The sequence below is a fragment of the Branchiostoma lanceolatum genome, chromosome 17, assembly GCF_035083965.1.
Source record: "Branchiostoma lanceolatum isolate klBraLanc5 chromosome 17, klBraLanc5.hap2, whole genome shotgun sequence".
NCBI lineage: Eukaryota > Metazoa > Chordata > Leptocardii > Amphioxiformes > Branchiostomatidae > Branchiostoma > Branchiostoma lanceolatum.
The window spans coordinates 17683415-17702256 of record NC_089738.1 but is presented as its reverse complement, the minus strand read 5'-3'; the positions used below and the strand labels follow the sequence as shown (position 1 = coordinate 17702256).

At 41.2% G+C, this 18842-nt stretch overlaps 1 protein-coding gene across 1 annotated transcript in view; it reads left to right on the top strand.

Annotated features, from left to right (window-relative positions):
- The first annotated feature begins 324 nt into the window (after positions 1–324).
- The window catches only part of LOC136422395 (sodium- and chloride-dependent glycine transporter 2-like), an 87027-nt gene continuing 68509 nt past the window's right edge, over positions 325–18842 (top strand). The window contains exon 1 of the mRNA XM_066410138.1: positions 325–653. The gene's annotated coding sequence lies outside the window, so the exon portion shown is untranslated. The remainder of the gene's footprint in view (positions 654–18842) is intronic.

The following is an 18842-nucleotide window of genomic DNA, read 5'->3' as shown; positions in this document are numbered from 1 at the left end:
CCATTGTTTGCAGCAAGCTACCATTTGCTTTCACAAAACACGTACGCGTCACGGATATACTCACGGATGTAGCCAAAAGATCATAGTTTGCAAGGTCACATCGGCCACAGCAATTTGTTTCGTTGATTCTATGATATTCTAACAGGGCAGGGAGAACACTTGCTTTTGACAATATCGACTCCCAGAAACTGTGTTTACCAGGATAAAAACATCGTCATCAGACCGTTTTCATGTTGATTTTCAAAGTCAGCATAATTTCTTCAGAAATAGTATAACAACCAAGAAATAAATATGATGTGGCCGCACTTTAAAACACTGCCTATGAGCAGAGGTCAAGCGCTATTGTAAAACCGCCCTTTCAATCGTCTGTATGTTAAATGGTGGTCATTTCCTCGGCGACCATTTCCAGTTAACCCGTATTACACCCCGGACCGTTCCCTCAATAACAAGAGCTATTCCTGACCGGGGGAGTGGTTAAGGCGAAGTGCCCAGCGCTCGTGCGTCTCTGTCAACATCAGCGGGGAGCAGCCGGACATTTCACGGTGGTTGAGTGCGAGGGGTCCCGTAGGGAGTGACGGATAGCTGCCGGTACGTGACGGGGTTGGTGTCCAAGGACGGGTGGCATGGACCGGTAAAGTTTACAAGCGTAACAGGTACGTTCTAGAACGCCGTTACGACTTTGTGTACTTCGACACACTCGTGTTGAAAGGTGACATGTGTATTCTAGAGCGCTGTTGCTATGGTTTCTAACTAGAGTAAACGTAGTTTGGGTTGGAATTATGGAAGTGTTTACCAAACAAGATATGCCAAACAGTTATGTTTTCACGATATATAGTTTTTGTAGATTGAAAAGTGGACAAAAAAAGACGGCCTTAGGCTTAGCACATCTACAAGTTTCTGAGTCACAGTTGTGTTTGTGTGAGAGAGAGCGCTTTTGCGACTTCAATACTTGAACTTGAAGAACGTCTACTACAGTAGATGTAACGTATAGCAAAGGTAAGGTATCATTGCGGCTGTTGAATAGCTTTAGGAAAGAATATGCCGACCAGGAAATTTTTTTTATCAATATTGGCGCGTTGAAAACTCACTTTCCCGTCACATAGAATCTTAGCCCATGTTGAAAATCGCAAATCAGCGCTCCCAATGAAATAAAACGCCGGTGCTCCAAGAAGTCTGATAAGGAGGCTGAGATACAGCGCGTTTTCTAACACCGCCCGGCATTGAATTAGATAAAGATTTACTGTTCAGGTAAAGTATTCATCGATTTTTCTCCAGGCTAAGAAAAAAAAAGGTGCGTTTTACAGTATTGATATCTGCCGAGTCATCAGAACTCGTAATGCGCGCATCGCCATATGGCCAGGTATAAAACTGGTTTATTATGTGATTAGTCTTCTCTTGACCTTGAAGTTTGCAGCAAAGCACCTGTCAGGGATGATCTACTTTCAGGGACACGGAAACTTTAAGACATTATCCTTGAGAAGGATAAGACAAGTATAAGAATATAAATATTGGGGAAGCACGTTTAAGATTTACAGAGTCTAATACAGTCAATGAGCCATTGCGATAAAAAAAATCAATAGATAAGTAGATAGAAACGTTGATTGATTTAAACATTTGAAAAATATGAGTTTATGTAGACATCTTTTCTGTTGAAATCTTTGGATGATACGTGTTGGATTAATCGATTTATCGGTCACAAATTGTCTGCAATTCGAAAAACAATAGAAGAAGTTAACTTTTGCCAAATTTGCATGCCGGTGTGACTGGAGTATGATTTTTAATTGAGTGAGATTTGCTGTGGTAAATTTGAAGTAAGACTCAGAAACGTATATGCCAATTACATGTGTGATTTTCTCATTCTTGTATGTGCATTTCTATGCGTGTTGTGTGAGGTTATGTTGTATATTCTATCCAATGGCGCTGCTAATATAAGCGTATCGCTTGAGTACGGCACCACTGTGTATTTGCTTTCGAACGTTCGAATATAAAGAGTATAACCTTATATGTTTGGATTGACAACTTTAGACAAGTGACTTTGTTTTGGCAAAGCGTGTTTAATTACAGGCACCACAAAGTCGCTAAATCCCACTTACGCCAAGCCCCACCCGTGTCCTAACATGTGGGTCGCCTATCGCATCTATCTATTCCGTAACCGCCAAATTGGAAAGAATTAGCGGGAAGCTCTGCCCCAAGCGACTCCCTTCGTGATGGAAAATTCTTGTCGCAGCGGTTCGGGGGTCGTGTCAAATGAGAATGTTCTCCTCTTACAGGAATTTCATCGTAAAGGTAGGCGGATGTGACGATATTTGATCCAGAAATCGCTTGTACCTTTTCAGCGATCAGGGTGTCAAGAATAGGTCGTTGAATATGACATTTGTACACTTCAGATGGTAGTATTAGTGTGATGAGGACGCCAAAAGATCCGGAAAATCATTTCTCAAACCGTATTGCACGAACGCCACCTGTCGCCTAATCCGCGAACTGCAGCCCCGAGGGATCAGAGTGCGGAGATAAGAACGTCGTGGAAGAAATCCACTTAACGGGAGGTGAGGGGATGAGAATTAGTTGCGGCGTGCGAGCACGTGAACGCCGCGTGCACACCTGTTGTAACGTGGGCCGCAGGTGTGTCAGCCTCGGTCCAATCTCATCTAAATACCGTCCTCCCGTCGTCTCTATCCCCTGTTAGAGGCGGGATCCACTGTCAGGCGGACGGGTGGTTCTACGGCAGGCCCAGGTAAAGACGCGCATTTATTTTTCTAAAGCCCTCTTCTCGCTTGTGCGTATATACAAGTCCGCATGAGTTGCGTATTAACATGGTTTTGGCTTAGCTTAAGTTTGCAGCCGAAGAAGTAAAATCTTTGGTTTGAAACCTAGGCTGCACAATGGTGGGTCAAAGTAGAAAACAAAAACAAAAAATGTTAATGCGCAACTCATACGCACTTGAATAACCGCAAAAGTGCGATAGGGCTCTAACAACCCCATTCCACCAAGGCGGAAAGCGCGCTGCGACCGAGTGATTTGACAAATCACTCAACGAATTTCATAGATGAAAAAACGATTCTTGTTGCGCTTTGTGTGTTTTGTTGTATATTCCGTCTTACTTTTAAATTTTTCATGATATTCCAATTATGAAGTCAATGGTTACACAAATCTCAGCGCGACCGCCGTCTAGTGGGATGGGGGCCTGAGTTGTGCTGGGATGAAAGTTTAAGTGTTGGGATTTAAGGATGAGATCAAGGGTAGTGGGGAGAAAGAAACCGGTCGGGTTGGGAGGGAAGGAAGGAAAGATTGGTGGATGAAAAGATCAGAGGCGTAGTGTTACCGTTCGATCTTTGACAACAGGCGATATTACGTCAGGATGTAACTACCCACCCCTTCAAAACACTCCGCCCTAAACCTGAATCATCAGCGTAAAGTATTATATACTATTACGATGGAGCTGTTCCTATCATCTCGCCAAAAACGTTGTTTAAGTTTTGATTCCTTTTCAATTTTTTCCAGCTTAGGTCGCAAGTTTCCAACTTTCTCTCTCCCCAGACAACGTCGTTGAAGCTAAGCTTGAAAGCGATCCATGTTCACCTCACCTTATCTCATGTTTCCCTTGACCCCTTTGTGGGTCGTTGAAGCACCATGACCAATCGCTCCACCATCCTCCTCCACCCCACTCTGTCCTTCGCCGCTCTCAAAGCTGCAGCTAGGCTTATATTCCTGCCCATTCTTTTATGTCAGTCAGAAAAACAGAAAGTCCTACTTCCGAACATAATTTCATCAGGTTGGTAGAAAATAGGAGGCCAAGGGGCCAAGGTCATCGACAGAGAGGATAACAGACGTACTCGGTGGATTAAGGAGGCGGTCTGTATAAGGAAGACAACACCGGTGATGAACCGAGACGAGGGGGGGGATACAAACTTAGCCATATTTGGGACAGTGTTCTCACCGCAAAAGCGCCACCTACATCAGCTACATATAGCGGTGAGAAGCAGTACTCCAGTCAGAAGCTCTGAAGAAGGTGTCTGATAGACATCAAAACGTTAGCAGGTGAGATCAATACCTGGTTGTGTATAAAGAATCTCCCATATCCTAGAAAGTCCTACTGCCTTCTTAACTTACGTCCAAGCTAAAGTTGGTGGCTGTCCAATTTAAAAAATATATATATCACGTACCATCGAGCAAACCACAAATTGATCGCGGTTTTACGGTCCGAGTGCTGATGATGTACTGGATGACCATCGTAAGGCTTGTTATAGATCACTTTTACTTTTAGTGGCGGTATGTAACTATCGTTTTTATCTAAATTTAAGGGTTGGCAGGGATCGTTTTCGCTTAAAGTTTAGGAGCGGTAAGGATCGTTATTACTTAAGATATAGGAGGGGTAAGAATCATTACTGCTTAAGATTTAAGGTCGGTAAAGGTCGTTTTTGCTTTAGGAGCCATCAAGTTTACAGCTCGCCAGCTGGTTACCACAGCCCATCATGGTGGTTATAGCGAGCTATCTGCAGTATGACGCGTACGTGCCTTTACCGCGCGCTGTATGGATAATATGATACAGATGTGACTTTCAGAGTCGTTGGAAAGTTTTTCTGACTTTTGAACTAAAGGGAAACTGAGACAACGATAGCCTTGTTACATAACGAGAACAGCTTGCCTTTGTTTGTTTATTTGATAGCTTATAGTCTGTCTGTTAAGGAAATGTGCAAAAGATCTGTAGTTCACGGTTTATTAACTTGTTGAGAAAAACCAGGGGAGTTCCCTTTGTACATCGAAATACACATTCACATATATCCATAAAGCTATACATATACATCCACATGCAGATGTACGTGCACTTAAATACAATATATAGCGTGTACTTGTCTTAATAGAAGGAGAGAATTGAACACCTACAAAGACTGTTAATGTGGTCTACCTTGAATGCAGGAGAACTCTGGCATGACTTTCTAATTATCTCGTGGAGTAAAGCACAGCACGACACTGTGCGTGTTGTTGAACCATTACCTAGAGCGAATACCAGCACTACACATATCATTAGGCTATATCTACTGCACTTAGACACATTAGAACCGACATAAATGCGCTGCGCATACAGCTCATTTGGGAATCCGTGCCGTGGTCGGGGCAACAAACAAAGTCTGCGTGGCAAAGAGACGTGGTTCAAATGGTTAAATAGGGTGAGGAGCCACTTATGATTTTTGTAAGATGCTTATATTTCAACTTGTTGCTCAATATGTTAAGTTAGCTTTTATTTGTTAATTGAAAGCACATATTTTTCTCTTTATCTGAATCTCATTATTTCTGTCTGAAATGATGTTTTTGTAAAGATATAAAAGTCAAAGTTCATCATATTCATCAAATCTCCGCATCATTCCGAGTTGAAGGTGACCTGAGATCAGTCAACGTAAGTTATGAATTATTAGAGTCAATCCCAAGAACAGCAGAATGTGGTTCTTTATGTTGCTTAGTTGACAGAATGTTTATGTGTTTAAAATTTAATGTGTTATGTTTATTTGAGTACATAATACATGCATCACTAGTGGCCGTAGAGTCCTTGGCGAATATTGCATAATCCTTCATATCACATAAAGCCTCTACATCCCAGCTTTAGTCCTTTATACGCCTGATTAACGGTCTTGATTTATGAAACCGTTGCAGGTGTGAAAACGGCTTTACCGGGGATTTCACAGAAACAAACTCGTAATTTCTGACACACGACGAGTTACAATGGCGTTCATGTTTCCATTCAGTTATCAATCAAACATAGATAAAACCAGCACAACGATATCTCTGCCACAAATCGAACAGAAAACGTTGACAAAAAAAGACAGTTTTGTACTCTCCAATCTATGTTAAGATTACCTTTTGCACGGGTTCTACGTTCCATGGTTTTATAGAACTTCGCGGATTCTACGTTCTAATGTTCTGTAGAATGCTCTATAGAATATAATTCAGAATAGCTTTGCGCCAACTAGACATTTTTGCACGACTACCAAATTGACACTGAGGCATATGAAGCCATTACTCGAGATGATATTCGATTAAAGATAACCCCAAACTGTTTGTGATCATGTTAGATGAAATTGATATCAACACCGCCGGGAAAACTAATAGACTAACCCCCTGGCTTCATTAGCATGGGAACAGTATACACCACAGAAGTATTTAGCATGCAGAGTTCGATCTATGATAGCTGAAATGAAACGGTGGTAACCAAATTGTCGTCACCAGCGGAGCCGACAGTGCCGCGATTTCGTCTCATTATCGGCAGCAGCTAAACGAGATTAACTCGCGGCGTTACGGCAAGTCGTGTTCCAGGAATACAATCATGTTCCGGGCATGCAATTACACGCAGGGTAGTTCGTGTCGATAAGAAATTTTCCACCATACACAGAGAGATCTTTTTCTTTGATACGCAATTTATTTCGATGAAAACACCACGCTAAAGTTGTCCCCACCCCTAAAGGATTAAGTTGTTGAAATACACATACAACTTGCACCCTAGATTATCGTCAAGGTGGTGCTTTGAATAAATAATAGGAATCAGATGTCTTTATTACGACTTCGGTATTCGTACATTACATAAGCGCGCTTGATTGTGATGGGACACAAGGGCTAAACTTTGTTCTAACACAACACAACACAAGAGGTTATTCATTGGATATTTCTACAATTATTATACATCTGGCCGTCTTCGGGATAATTGATTGTTTCAATAGGACACGTGACATTGTAGAAATATGACGTGATCAAAGTGTCAAAGGTTGTCGTAAGTCGGTATCGTGCCCTGCACCTAATAATGGCTGCGTTGTTCATTAAATGGAGTTAGCGTCAAACGGCGCCAAACCTTAAAACGTTACGAATATGACGAATGTATAGTTCATTTAGTGTGTACACATTGTACGAGCCTTTTACTTTAGTAATTATCTCCATGAAAAATGGAGATATTGTTTTGGGTGTGTCTGTGTGTCTGTTTGTTTGTCTGTTTGTCTGTGTTTCCGGACTACTGAAGTCAGCATAACTCAAGAACCTCTTGATGGATTACGATGATATTTGGTATGTGGGCAGGTGTTGTGAAGCCGAAATTCAAGGTCGATTTTGGGCCCCCTGGTATGTGACCTTGGTACTGCAGCAGAACTTCAATTTTTGTATCTTTTGACCTGGACGTGCTGTGGTCTTGATTTTTGGGTGGCAGATAGCTTGTGATGTAATGAAGAAGTGGTGTAGGTTTGGGCTCCCTAGCAGCTTCCTCTGGAACTGCAGGGGCGTTTTTGTAAAAATCTTCTTAGGAGAATAACTGAACAAAGGAACGACGGATTTCCATGATATTTAGTATGCAGGTAGCTTAGATAGAGATATACACAATGAAGTGCAAATTATGCTAATTGGGGCTTTATTTGCATAGGTAATGAGGAAAATCTATATTTGCAGTGTTTTCCAATATAAGACTCAAATACATGTAGCTTATGTAGTTTATGGGAAGGGGATCATCAACAGATACCAATTATGCAGATAATTTGCTAATTTGCATAATTAATGCAAACCACCATATCTCATCTAAATTGGAAAATTACAGGACTGTCAATATGATACTTAGCATGCAGGTAGCTTAGACAGAGATATACATAATGAAGTGCAAATTATGCTAATTGTGACTTAATTTGCATAGCTAATGAGGAAAATCTATATTTGCAGTGTTTTCCATTATCAGACTCAAATACATGTAACATATGTAGTTTATGGAAAGTAGAGAATCAACAGATATCAATTATGCAAATAAATTCCTAATTTGCATAATTAATGCAAAGACACCATAATTCATCTAATTGGAAAATTATAGGACTGTCAATATTGCAACATGTGTAAGTTAGATAAAGGTGTTTATGGCCAAGCATATATTATGAAAATGTGTAAATCATTTGCATGAATAGAATTGTTCATGGAGATATGAGGTCGTGGAACTCTTGTTATGACTGCTGCGCTTAGGTAAATGAGTGTGACTTCCCTAAAGCGCCAAACACCGTAGATTAAGCTTTGAAAGGAGTCTTATCGTGCCTTGCACCTGGAAGTGAATTTATTTTTATCTCCATGAAAAATGGAGATATTGTTTTGGGTGTGTCTGTGTGTCTGTTTGTTTGTTTGTCTGTCTGTTTGTCTGTGTTTCCGGACTACTGTAGTCAGCATAACTCAAGAACCTCTTGATGGATTACGATCATATTTGGTATGTGGGCAGGTGTTGTGAAGCCGAAATTCAAGGTCGATTTTTGGCCCCCTGGTATGTGACCTTGGTACTGCAGCAGAAATTCCATTTTTGTATCTCTTGACCTGGACGTGCTATGGTATTAATTTTTTGGTGGCAGATAGCTTGTGGTGTAATGAAGACGTGGTGTGGGTTTGTGCCCCCTAGCAGCTTGCTCTGGAACTGCAGGGGCGTTATCATGAAAATCTTCTAAGGAGAATAACTGAACAAAGGAACGACGGATTTCCATGATATTTAGCATACAGGTAGCTTAGACAGAGATGTACACAATGAAGTGCAAATCATGTTAATTAGGACTTAATTTGCATAGCTAATGAGGAAAATCTATATTTGCAGTGTTTTCCATCATAAGACTCAAATACATGTAACGTATGTAGTTTATGGAAAGTGGATCATCGACAGATACCAATTATGCAAATAAATTCCTAATTTGCATAATTAATGCAAAAAAACATATCTCATCTAATTGGAAAATTATAGGACTGTCAATATGATACTTAGTATGCAGGTAGCTTAGACAGAGATATACATAATGAAGTGCCAATTAAACTAATTGTGACTTAATTTGCATGGCTAATGAGGAAAATCTATATTTGCAGAATTTTTTTATGAAGTTTTGCAAACAAAAGTTCCCGTATTCGTATGAACAGTCAGTAATTAGAGTTAGTTTAGCGTGATATAGAGTTTAGGTTTGACCAGCTTAGTAAGTAGCTTAGGAAGGGAATAGGAAATAACTCTGCTATTGTGAGTATCTTTTGTGATGATAATGGCATTGAATTAAATCCACTTACTTGATACGTATTTCGTGTTAAGATATGCTTTTTCAGTTTCTTTTTACACATTGCCATTTTGGCAGTATGTCAAGATATGACTAATGTTGTCTTTGCTGATCTTTTCAACGACGTTGTGTCAATTTGCACATCCATACCAGGTTTCGCAGATTACCACTCATCATCATCATCATCATCATTGGCACATACATCAGTTGTCGCCAATGCGAATGACAATGGTTTTCCTTCTTCTTTCATATATCCACCACTTCTTTATTCCATTCAATCATATCTGTATGCCATTGCCATCAAGCCTCGTCCACGGCTAGCACGTTAATGTAGCAGAAACCTGCGCAACTTTCAGATGAGTTGTACATTCTATGCAACTTCTTGGATGGTGTCGTCAGTCAATCAAGTTCTGGCAGTATAGATATGGAGTAGATGAAAGATCAAGCGCTTCTTCGAAGACGATGTCTAAGACTAAGACTATCAAAGAAACGAAGACATCTTTGCTTTGTGCCAAATCGTTCAAGCCACAACTCTTAGACAGCATAGAGCATATAATTCATAATCTCCTAAGCAAACTGCATATCGAGCTTTTACAGAAACTGTTCATTGCTTTAAGCAATCACAGTCAGTGCTTATTATATGTGCGACTGTTGTTAAATTTTCAGTGGCGCCAAACATTTAAGACCGTATGAGTATGACGGATACATCCATGAACTTCTACATAGTGCATTGTACGAGCCTTTGAATATAATTGCTGCGTTGTTTATTGATGGGGTTTGCTTCAAGCGGCGCCAAACCATATAAACGTTTTGAATGTGACTAATGTATAGTTCATTTAGTTTTTACACACTGTACGAACCTTTGAATGATTATGACTGGCGTGCTTTCAAATGAATGTAACTTTCCTTAAGCGTCATACACCGTAGCTTAAGCGTTGTAAGAAGAAAGTATTCATCGACTTTTTCTACACATTGCACGAGTAGCCTTTGAATCATCATGGCTGACGTGTTGTGGGAAATGAGTTTGGCTTTTTAACGGCGTCAAACCTTAAAACGTTATGAATATGACTAATATACAGTTTATTTAGTTTTTACACATTGTACGAGCCTTTGAATAATCATGACTGGCGTGCTTTTAAATGAGTGTAACTTTCCTTAAGCGCCTTAAGCTTAAGCTTTGTAAGAAGAAAGTATTCATCGACTTTTCTCCATATTTTGCAAGGAGCCTCTGAATCATCATGGCTGGCGTGTAGTGGGAAATGAGTTTGGCTTTTTAACGGCGTCTACCCTCAAATCTTTATGGATATGACAAATATGTACATTTACTTTATGGCATATGTGGTTTGGTAATTTAGTTAAGCTTTTTAAATCGTCAAACTTCGAAAGTTCTTTTAATATGACGAATGTGTACATTCATTCTTAGTTTACACATTGCAGGAACGTGCCTTTGAATAATCATAGTACAATGTAAATGAGTTTCGCATTTCTACTGGGCTACATTTCGAGGCTTTGTGCAAATTTGTATCCACTGCACATTTTACCACATCATAAAAGTTTTCAATGCTTTGAATAATCATGGCTCGTGGTAAATGAGTTGAGCCTTCCAGCGGCGTCAGATCCCAAGCCTTCATTACGATGACAAATGAACCTGAGTCTAAACCTGCCTTATCTTTCTGGCCACATGCAGAGATAGTCGCTGATAAAGTCGTTAACATTGACAAAGATGCCTCATTGACGTTCAAGGGAAGTTAGAGACGTCATGCCAAGGTCAAGAGTGCGGGTATTCCATTTACGGGAATGGAATAGTGATTTTCTTACCGCTGCCACCAACCGTCGGTTTCTTGGTTTGTTTGTGAACAGACTATCTTTCATAAAGCCACGGGATGATTTTCATCTACTTAACTCCTTGGCTAAAGGAAAACCTATTAGATTTGGGACCCTTGTATGCCTGCAATACGCTACATTCTGGTCTGTGAATTGTTTCATGGCGTCGGGAAACCATTGGTATAGGATATTGAGGTTATCTTGTAACATAAACAAGTTCGCCATTGCCCTAATCAAGGTGGCAAAAGGACAATCAAAACGGTAAGTGAGAAGACCAACTTGGTTGTATTTGACGAGCAAGAAAACTCGATCTCGAATGGCCTGAATCCTGGTTAGGATTCTGGTTTGCCTTCAAATTCTACCAGCACGTTTGCTCTCCAACATAGCTTTCAACCCATTGGCGTATATGTATACGAAACAGATAATTTTACACGTAACATAATGCTTTCAACTTTATGCTCAAACGATATTTGACACACTTATCCCTTTCCTCTACAAACATCACTCTTAAACTGACGAAAGATAGCGGATGCTGTCTGAAACGTCTGACTGTTTCAAAATTCCAGTTGCTTGAGTAACTATTTTTGGCGTATCTTACTACCTGGATGTCCAACCTTCATCAACGTATCACTCAAAAAGCATGCCGGATGAATAATTCCCCAGTCTTGGCCGTTACAGCCGGTTCGGCCCCTCGCCCGGAACTGGAACGGTTGTAATTCTGCGCCCGTAATGGCCGGCTGGAAAGTGCGGCATTATCCAAACTACTTCCGCGAGGTTAATGTGGCCACATCCATCGCTTGTGCCGGGGCGGGACCGGGGGAAGGGCCGGGTCACGCCAGTCGACAGGATTCACATGTCTTTGGATAGGGTCGGCCCCAACTCGGACATGTTGTAAAGGATTGCATTCGTCATTTCGGATGGTGACGTAAAGCCGGCGAGGAAGCTTCAGGCATAAACCTCTGCACGTAAAAGAACCCAACATACTTATCGAGAAGAGTAGGGGTGTCCCGGTGTGCTTGGCCAAAAACGCAAGCCGTATAGCGAAGCCGCATTGCACTACCACTAGCTCCGTGTCCTTGAAAAGCATCATCCTTCACCTCAGTTGAGGATGACTGCCTTGCATTTTTTTACATTTTGGATCCAGGTACAACTCATACGATAGAGCTACTCATTGATCAATGTCGGTTTCTGCTATCAACAACAAATTGCTTGTTACTAGGACGCTGAGTTTACCAAAAGTATCAGATTCGTATGTCTCCAGTTTGAAATAAATTGTTTTAGGGATGGGAAAAGCACTTTCTGTGGGTAGGGGCCATTTCTCAACACGTATAACTCCAATATTCGTCGTCTACAACTCAGTCTTAACAGATACAACCACGCAGGAAGGATAAAAAAGGAATATAAATACTAAGCATAAAACTAAAACCCTATACTGTACACCATGGTACTCTTCTTTTAGCTACATGCGTTTCAATGCTGTCGCTGTTTTCTGATAATTAAGTATCACTTTCTGATGGTTCCCATTTTCGGACAGTTCCCATCTCCAAGTCTGACCCAGTCAAATAGAATTCAACCCCTCTGCCCTCTGCATCTGCTTGGCCCTATCAACAGTAACGGGAAGATGTAATAAGAAGCAGTGAAAGTAATCCAGATCTGTGGAAATGACTGCTCGGGAGGGAGATGCATGATCTCATCGCTACACGTGCCCTCTCCTCCCTCCCCGAAATTAGGACACAAATCCCGCCGACACCGGACGTGACTTGGGTACAGACTTCGAGAAAATAGATCGCGGTTTCTAAGCCCCCTTTAGCAGTACTTTCTTTTGGCATCATTCGTCTTTTGCCATTGGCTATATCTCAAGGATGACATGATATACTTTGGGATTATTGAGAAGTAAGACTCTCGATACTAACAGTTGTACAATATAGACTAAGCCCCATGAAGCAAGAAATGTCCGTTCCTTGACATTTGCGAACGCGGGCTAAAATGATTATTATTACGTCTACAAAGCTACCAGCTCCAATTCTTTGCCATCTTCACCAAAAAGCTAAACTTTGTTGTATCATTGAAAATCCTTTTCTTGTAGTATTCAGCTGTGAAGATATCATTCTCCAGTGTTACATTTTATAGTTCATGTATTGTCATTCATATGTGCATAGATGCGTTTCAAGAAAGCCCGACCGCACTGTTAATAGGGTCAAAGTATTTAGATTGAGTGGTTGTTGTTGTGGTTGGCGGAGTTTTAAAGGTCTTGGGGTCGGACGGAATCCGGGTTGGGTATGAAGAAATCAGCGAATCTTAAAAGGCTTTTGTCAAGCGTGTATTTCTTAATCATCCTTTCCACTTAATCCCGAAGCAGATCTAAGGATTGCAAAGACCTATCTAACTGGCAAAAGGAGTTTTTATAGCAATCCGGTTGCAATAAAACTCCTTTTGCTTGTTGGATACGGTCTTTGCAACCGTTAGATCTGCTTGGAGATTACTTTCCACAACGATTACAATCATAGCCTCCATGGAGGCTCTTCTGTCGGCGTTGGACATTCCTTTTTGTTTATTCTCGATGATTATATGCTGTTTTCACGATTTTTGCTCCTACGGCCTTCTGGATGCAGTCCGTTTTCTACATCATTTTGTTCGGCGCGGAACGGAATTTTTTCTCAAGCTTCTTTGTACATGCAATACCAAAATTGTTGACGGCTATGTGAGAGTGGTATTTACATTACGAACCTCATTGTACAATGAGAAACGTCACATTTTGCATCTCAATGTATTTCTCATATCAGATATTGCCCGGCTATATTCTTTCAGGAGATTGCAATAACTAGAGTGTAGCATATCATTGATATTTGTTATGACAAAGTAGCTGGCAGATATCAAATTTTCTCTACTTACACGGGTCGCTTCAAATGTGTCTAGTCATTTTTCAAATCTCAAGGCCACGGGTGCGGTGTAGCCTGTTGGCATTTCGTTTCTGGCTGTACAACAAAATCGATTGATCTGCACGAACATGCACTCCTGTATCTAATTGTATCTATATCAATTCTGAATCAAAATTGAACTGCAATTGCCAACACAAGAATTGGACTTTCCCACATTTTCGACTGATCAGCTCCAGTCTTTGTCAAGGTATGAGCAATCCACTGCTTAAGAAATTTGGATACGTCAAATTTTCGTGTTGGCAATTCACATTTCAACTTTGATTCAGAATGAATTCTAGATCTACCAACACAGATGAACTTATAAGTTGAATATCAGTACTCATATCACGGCGTACTTAGTTACATGAGATTGTTTTAGTGATGTTTTTCTTCGTGACGATTCATATCAAGTGAGTTTAAATACGTGATACACCAGATATCGACACGATTGTGCTTTCTTTGCTGTCAGAATTTTTTCTAGACTTATTTACAAAATATGCAACGTCTTTAAGTTGTTAGGTGTACAGAATTTCATCAGGTTTTGTTCCAAATCGAAAGTGACAGGTGTTGAATGTCAGACCCGCAGGTTTCGGGTGACATAATCAAATCTCCGGCGATGTCGCGACCGCGGAAACACGACTCATCACTGCCGCGTAATTAGAGAATACCTGGTCGATGGAATTACTCACCACATGTAGGGGCACTGGGTAGGGCTTTTCTGGAATGCGATCGGGGACTAGTAGAACATGAGAAGATAAGACAACGATGTTACTAGTTTCCCTTTTCTCTGTTTCTTTGAATTCTCTACTCTGGCGCGTAATTAGAGAAGACCTGGTCGATGGAATTACTCACCACATGTAGGGGCACCGGGTAGGGCTTTCCAGGAATGGGAACAGTTAGATACAAGACAAGATATTCATGTTACGATATTCTTATTCGCTGCTGCTTTCTTACTACCAAGGTGTTTGAATAACTGGCATCTTCCCCCTTGGCCTTGCAAGACGTTTTAGCCATCGTCAATTCTGTCGTTCTAAGAGAGTGTGAATGTGATGATAAATGAAACGTCAAATCATATTTTAAATGTTCACTTCACTTCGGGTAGGGCTTTCGTGGAATAGGAATAGAGAGAGGGAAGGGTAGGACAAGACAAGACAATGATTTTACTACTTAAACTTTCTCTGTGTTCGTTTCTACACAAACATTTTGAAGAATTTGCATCTAGCCTCTTACAAAAAGAGAATTTTTCCGCCATCATCAATTTTGGCATTTTCAGGGGGCGGGGGAAGGATTTGTAAATTACTTATATAGATATATATTTGTTTGTTTGTTTGTTTGTTTCTTTGTTTGTTTGTTTGTTTGTTTCTTTGTATTGCACAACCGGTAAACTGACGCATGGCGTAACACACCAGGTTTGTACTGAAAAGTACAAGATGCATATCCGGACAGCTTGTCGTGAAATTTGTCATCAAAAATCCTATTTTAAATGTTCACTTCACTTTGGGAGGGGAGGGCCAGGGGCAAACGATTTTTTATCTTGTGTTCGTCCCGGGAGAAGGGTAAAAGATTACACTTTGTTACGTTACAAATGCGTCATTAAGCTATTTTAACTGCAATTATACCATTATTCATGGCGAAGGTCACCTATTATCCGTAAAAACATAGACTCCAGTTTCACCAAGTAGCTTTCAATCTAATCTCAAGCTTTCCAAATATTTGACGTGAATTCAGTTGTGAAGGAAGTATAATCTAGAGTCACATATAAATAAACTTATTCGGCCTGATTATTACATCCAAAGCAACCCAACACGGCACATTATGAAGAACGTAAGCCTAGTCAAAACAACATTATATACTGCCACCGACCACTCCCAGTGGGACCAACAAGAGAGGATTACCATTGTATACTCATTTAGCGTCGCTCAGTCGTGAAACGGGTTCCAAATTGATGCTGATTTTGACACGCCCTAAACCCCGCAATGATTTAACAAGATCGTCTGTCGCGGGGACGGGGAGCAATCAGGAGATCCCTGTCATTTGACGGGGGTTATGGGAATAAATAACGCTCGTGTGGCGGGTGGGAGGAATAAGTGGGGACTGTCCCTGGTGCTGAATGCACCAGAAGTGTTGTTGCGCACGCCGCCTTCCAATGATAAACGTAAAGTAGAACATGTCGTTTTACGGGGATTATGCGACAGGTAGTGTGGATAAATAACGTTTCTGTGACGGGTGGGAGGAATAATCGGGCACTGTCCCTGGTGCTGAATGCACGAGAAGTGCTGCTGTGCGCACCGCCTTCCAATAGAAGGCAAAATAGATCCCGTCATTTTACGGGAGGTATGTGTCAGGATGTGGGAATAGATAACGAAAATGTGACGGGTGGGAGGAATAAGTGGGTACTGTCCCTGGTGCTGAATCGTTAAGAAGTGTTGTTGTATGCACCGCCTTCCAATGGAAGACGCTGTAGATCCTGTCATTTTACGGGAATTATATGACAGAATGTGAAAATAGATAACGACAATGTGACGGTAGGAGGAATATTTTGGCACTGTCTCTGGTACTGAATCGTTAAGAAGTGTTGTTGTGCGCGCCGCCTTCCAATAGAAAAGGTATGGTAGATCCTGTCCTTTTATTAAAGTGACGATCTATGTGTCATAATGCGGGTATAACTAACGCCGATGTGACGGATGGGAGAAATATGTGGGTTCTGTCCCTAGTGCTGAATCGTGAGACGTTGTGCGCGCCGCCTTCCAATGAAAGGCCTTCAGGAATATGCAGTCAGATTTGATTGATTTTGTCAACAGGGCGCCTTTCTATTTGGAATAGAATATGAGAAATGTCTCAATCATCTTTATTGCGCGTTTATGTATTGGGAGATTCCAAAGTTACCCTTTTTGCCATACGTTTGTATTTTACTGATCTATAGATAGATATAGATATAGACAGGTAGATATAGATAGACGGATTGATTGTTTTGTGAAACCGAATCCCGTAAGAAGAAAGAAGACCCGTAAAAGTCCCTGTCTGGGTCTACGTTAAATTTATATTCCACATTTTCTTAATATCATGTACTCTCCAATGATCATACACGTAGAAAGGTGACCTGCTCTTTCCGTTGCCCCCTCCGCAAATGGCCTTTAATGGTGCGACACGCAAAAACACATATTCTGGGGTTTTATGGCGCACATGACCTTTAAAAGCGCATGTTTTAAACATCAGGGCATCTCCAGTGATGTACAAGGGGTGACATTTCCGCGCGCTTTGGCTTTTCCTGTGTCGACAAAAATAGGAAAATGTCCTCTACCATTAATGCCTGGTGTGTCTGTCGCAGACTGAATCCTCACAGAATTACAACAAAGCGTGGCATATTGCTCCACTCTGTGTTAGCGAGTATCCTGAAGTTGTCTTTACTCTTGTAAGAGGTTCTAATGGTTTCTGTGCGTGTCTTGTGGCACCGTAAGTTACCGGTTTTCTGATGGGATTCTGTTACCCATATGTATCAAGATGAAAGGGGTCACATGAGGTTGAAAGGCTTTCTGGTAATATTGAGCAGCTGTGGTTCCAGTGGGAATAGAACCGCCAACCTGTGAACCTGGATGCCAGCGTGCTATCTGTCTCGACGGGTTTCATCTGGAAGTATGATGGGGTGGTGTCGGTGCTGGTAAAAGCTCCATGTGACAGCGTTTTCATGTATATCTTTCAAGCAATTCCTCCTACCACATTTCCGAGACACACGTTCGTACATACCATTACCTCCTTACTGGAACACGTCTAAGCCAGGACTATCCCTCACTCACTTTAGAACTGTCTCGTTTCCGATAAAGGTGATGCATCACAACTTACTTACCAATGAGGATTAAAGACCTCCTGCACACATCTCTTCAAATAGCTCTTACAAAGTAGTACGTATCTACACGTACGTTACTGGTAATGTCCCTGGGCCCAGGTGGAAGGAGACAAAATGGCCGTTAGAGGTACGGCTTGTTCTGGGCCATAACGTGCTACATCGGGCATGAATGATTACTGTGAGAGAAAAGTGTCTTTTGCGAAAACGCTGGAATTAATCTGATTTTTTTATAGTGAGCATAATTAAAGCTTTTAGGTACAAAGTTTGAAAAAACGCTGAATTAATCAATAACACGTAGTAAAATCACACCCATTACATCTTATGTATAATCTAACACAATTTGAGCTCCTGGTCAAATAGTTGGTAACTGGGAAGGGTATCTCGGTTGGGGCGACACCGTCTTTCGGAAGGAACGTACAATTGGGCTCCGGCCATGTTCTATGAGATGCCTCGGACACGCTTAAGGGGAAGGGTTAGAATCCCCTCTCTGTAAAAGAATATACCCTGCTAAAGAAACAGTAAGGAAAGTTTCTGCCCTATGTGCCTCTAGTAGCTACAAGGGTCTGATAGAACGAACGAACAAACGAACGAATTGATGTACTTGTGTAACAGCTATTCTCAAGACGAAATTGTGTGGGCCTGCCAAAACTCTTTATTCCACACGTACATAAAGAAATTGTAGCAATTCAGAGGTGCAATACAAATAAGAAGGAAAAGTAGCGTCGACGGGTTCAATCAAACCACAATACACTTTAGACCCCCTCCCCAAATGCCCAACCCAAACGACCTTTGGTTAATCCGCTTTGTCCCTCAGATAATCCCCTCTACACGTAAATAATCCCCTCTACACATAAATAATGCCTTGTATTGCTGAATAATGACCCTATAGCCCTGATAAGGTATATCTCCCTACCGCGGAATTGGATTCTGACTTGCTGGCCGGTTTGCTGTAAGCCTGAGATAGATGTTCACTTGGATAACAACTACTGGACTTAACCATCGGCTTAACGGCGCTGGAAGATTGTACGAAGAAAAACAGGCAATTATGTTCAAAAGAGATAAGTTGCTCCTGACGCTGTCAAACTAGCCATTTTACAGCCATCTTTTGGCGTCTTTTCAAGTCTAAGTACTTTCTTTTTTATCGATTCGCGCATAAAATGAAAACAAAAATGAATTCAGACAAAAATACAGGCGAGCGATAAATTGGATAGTGATACCGAAAGAAAC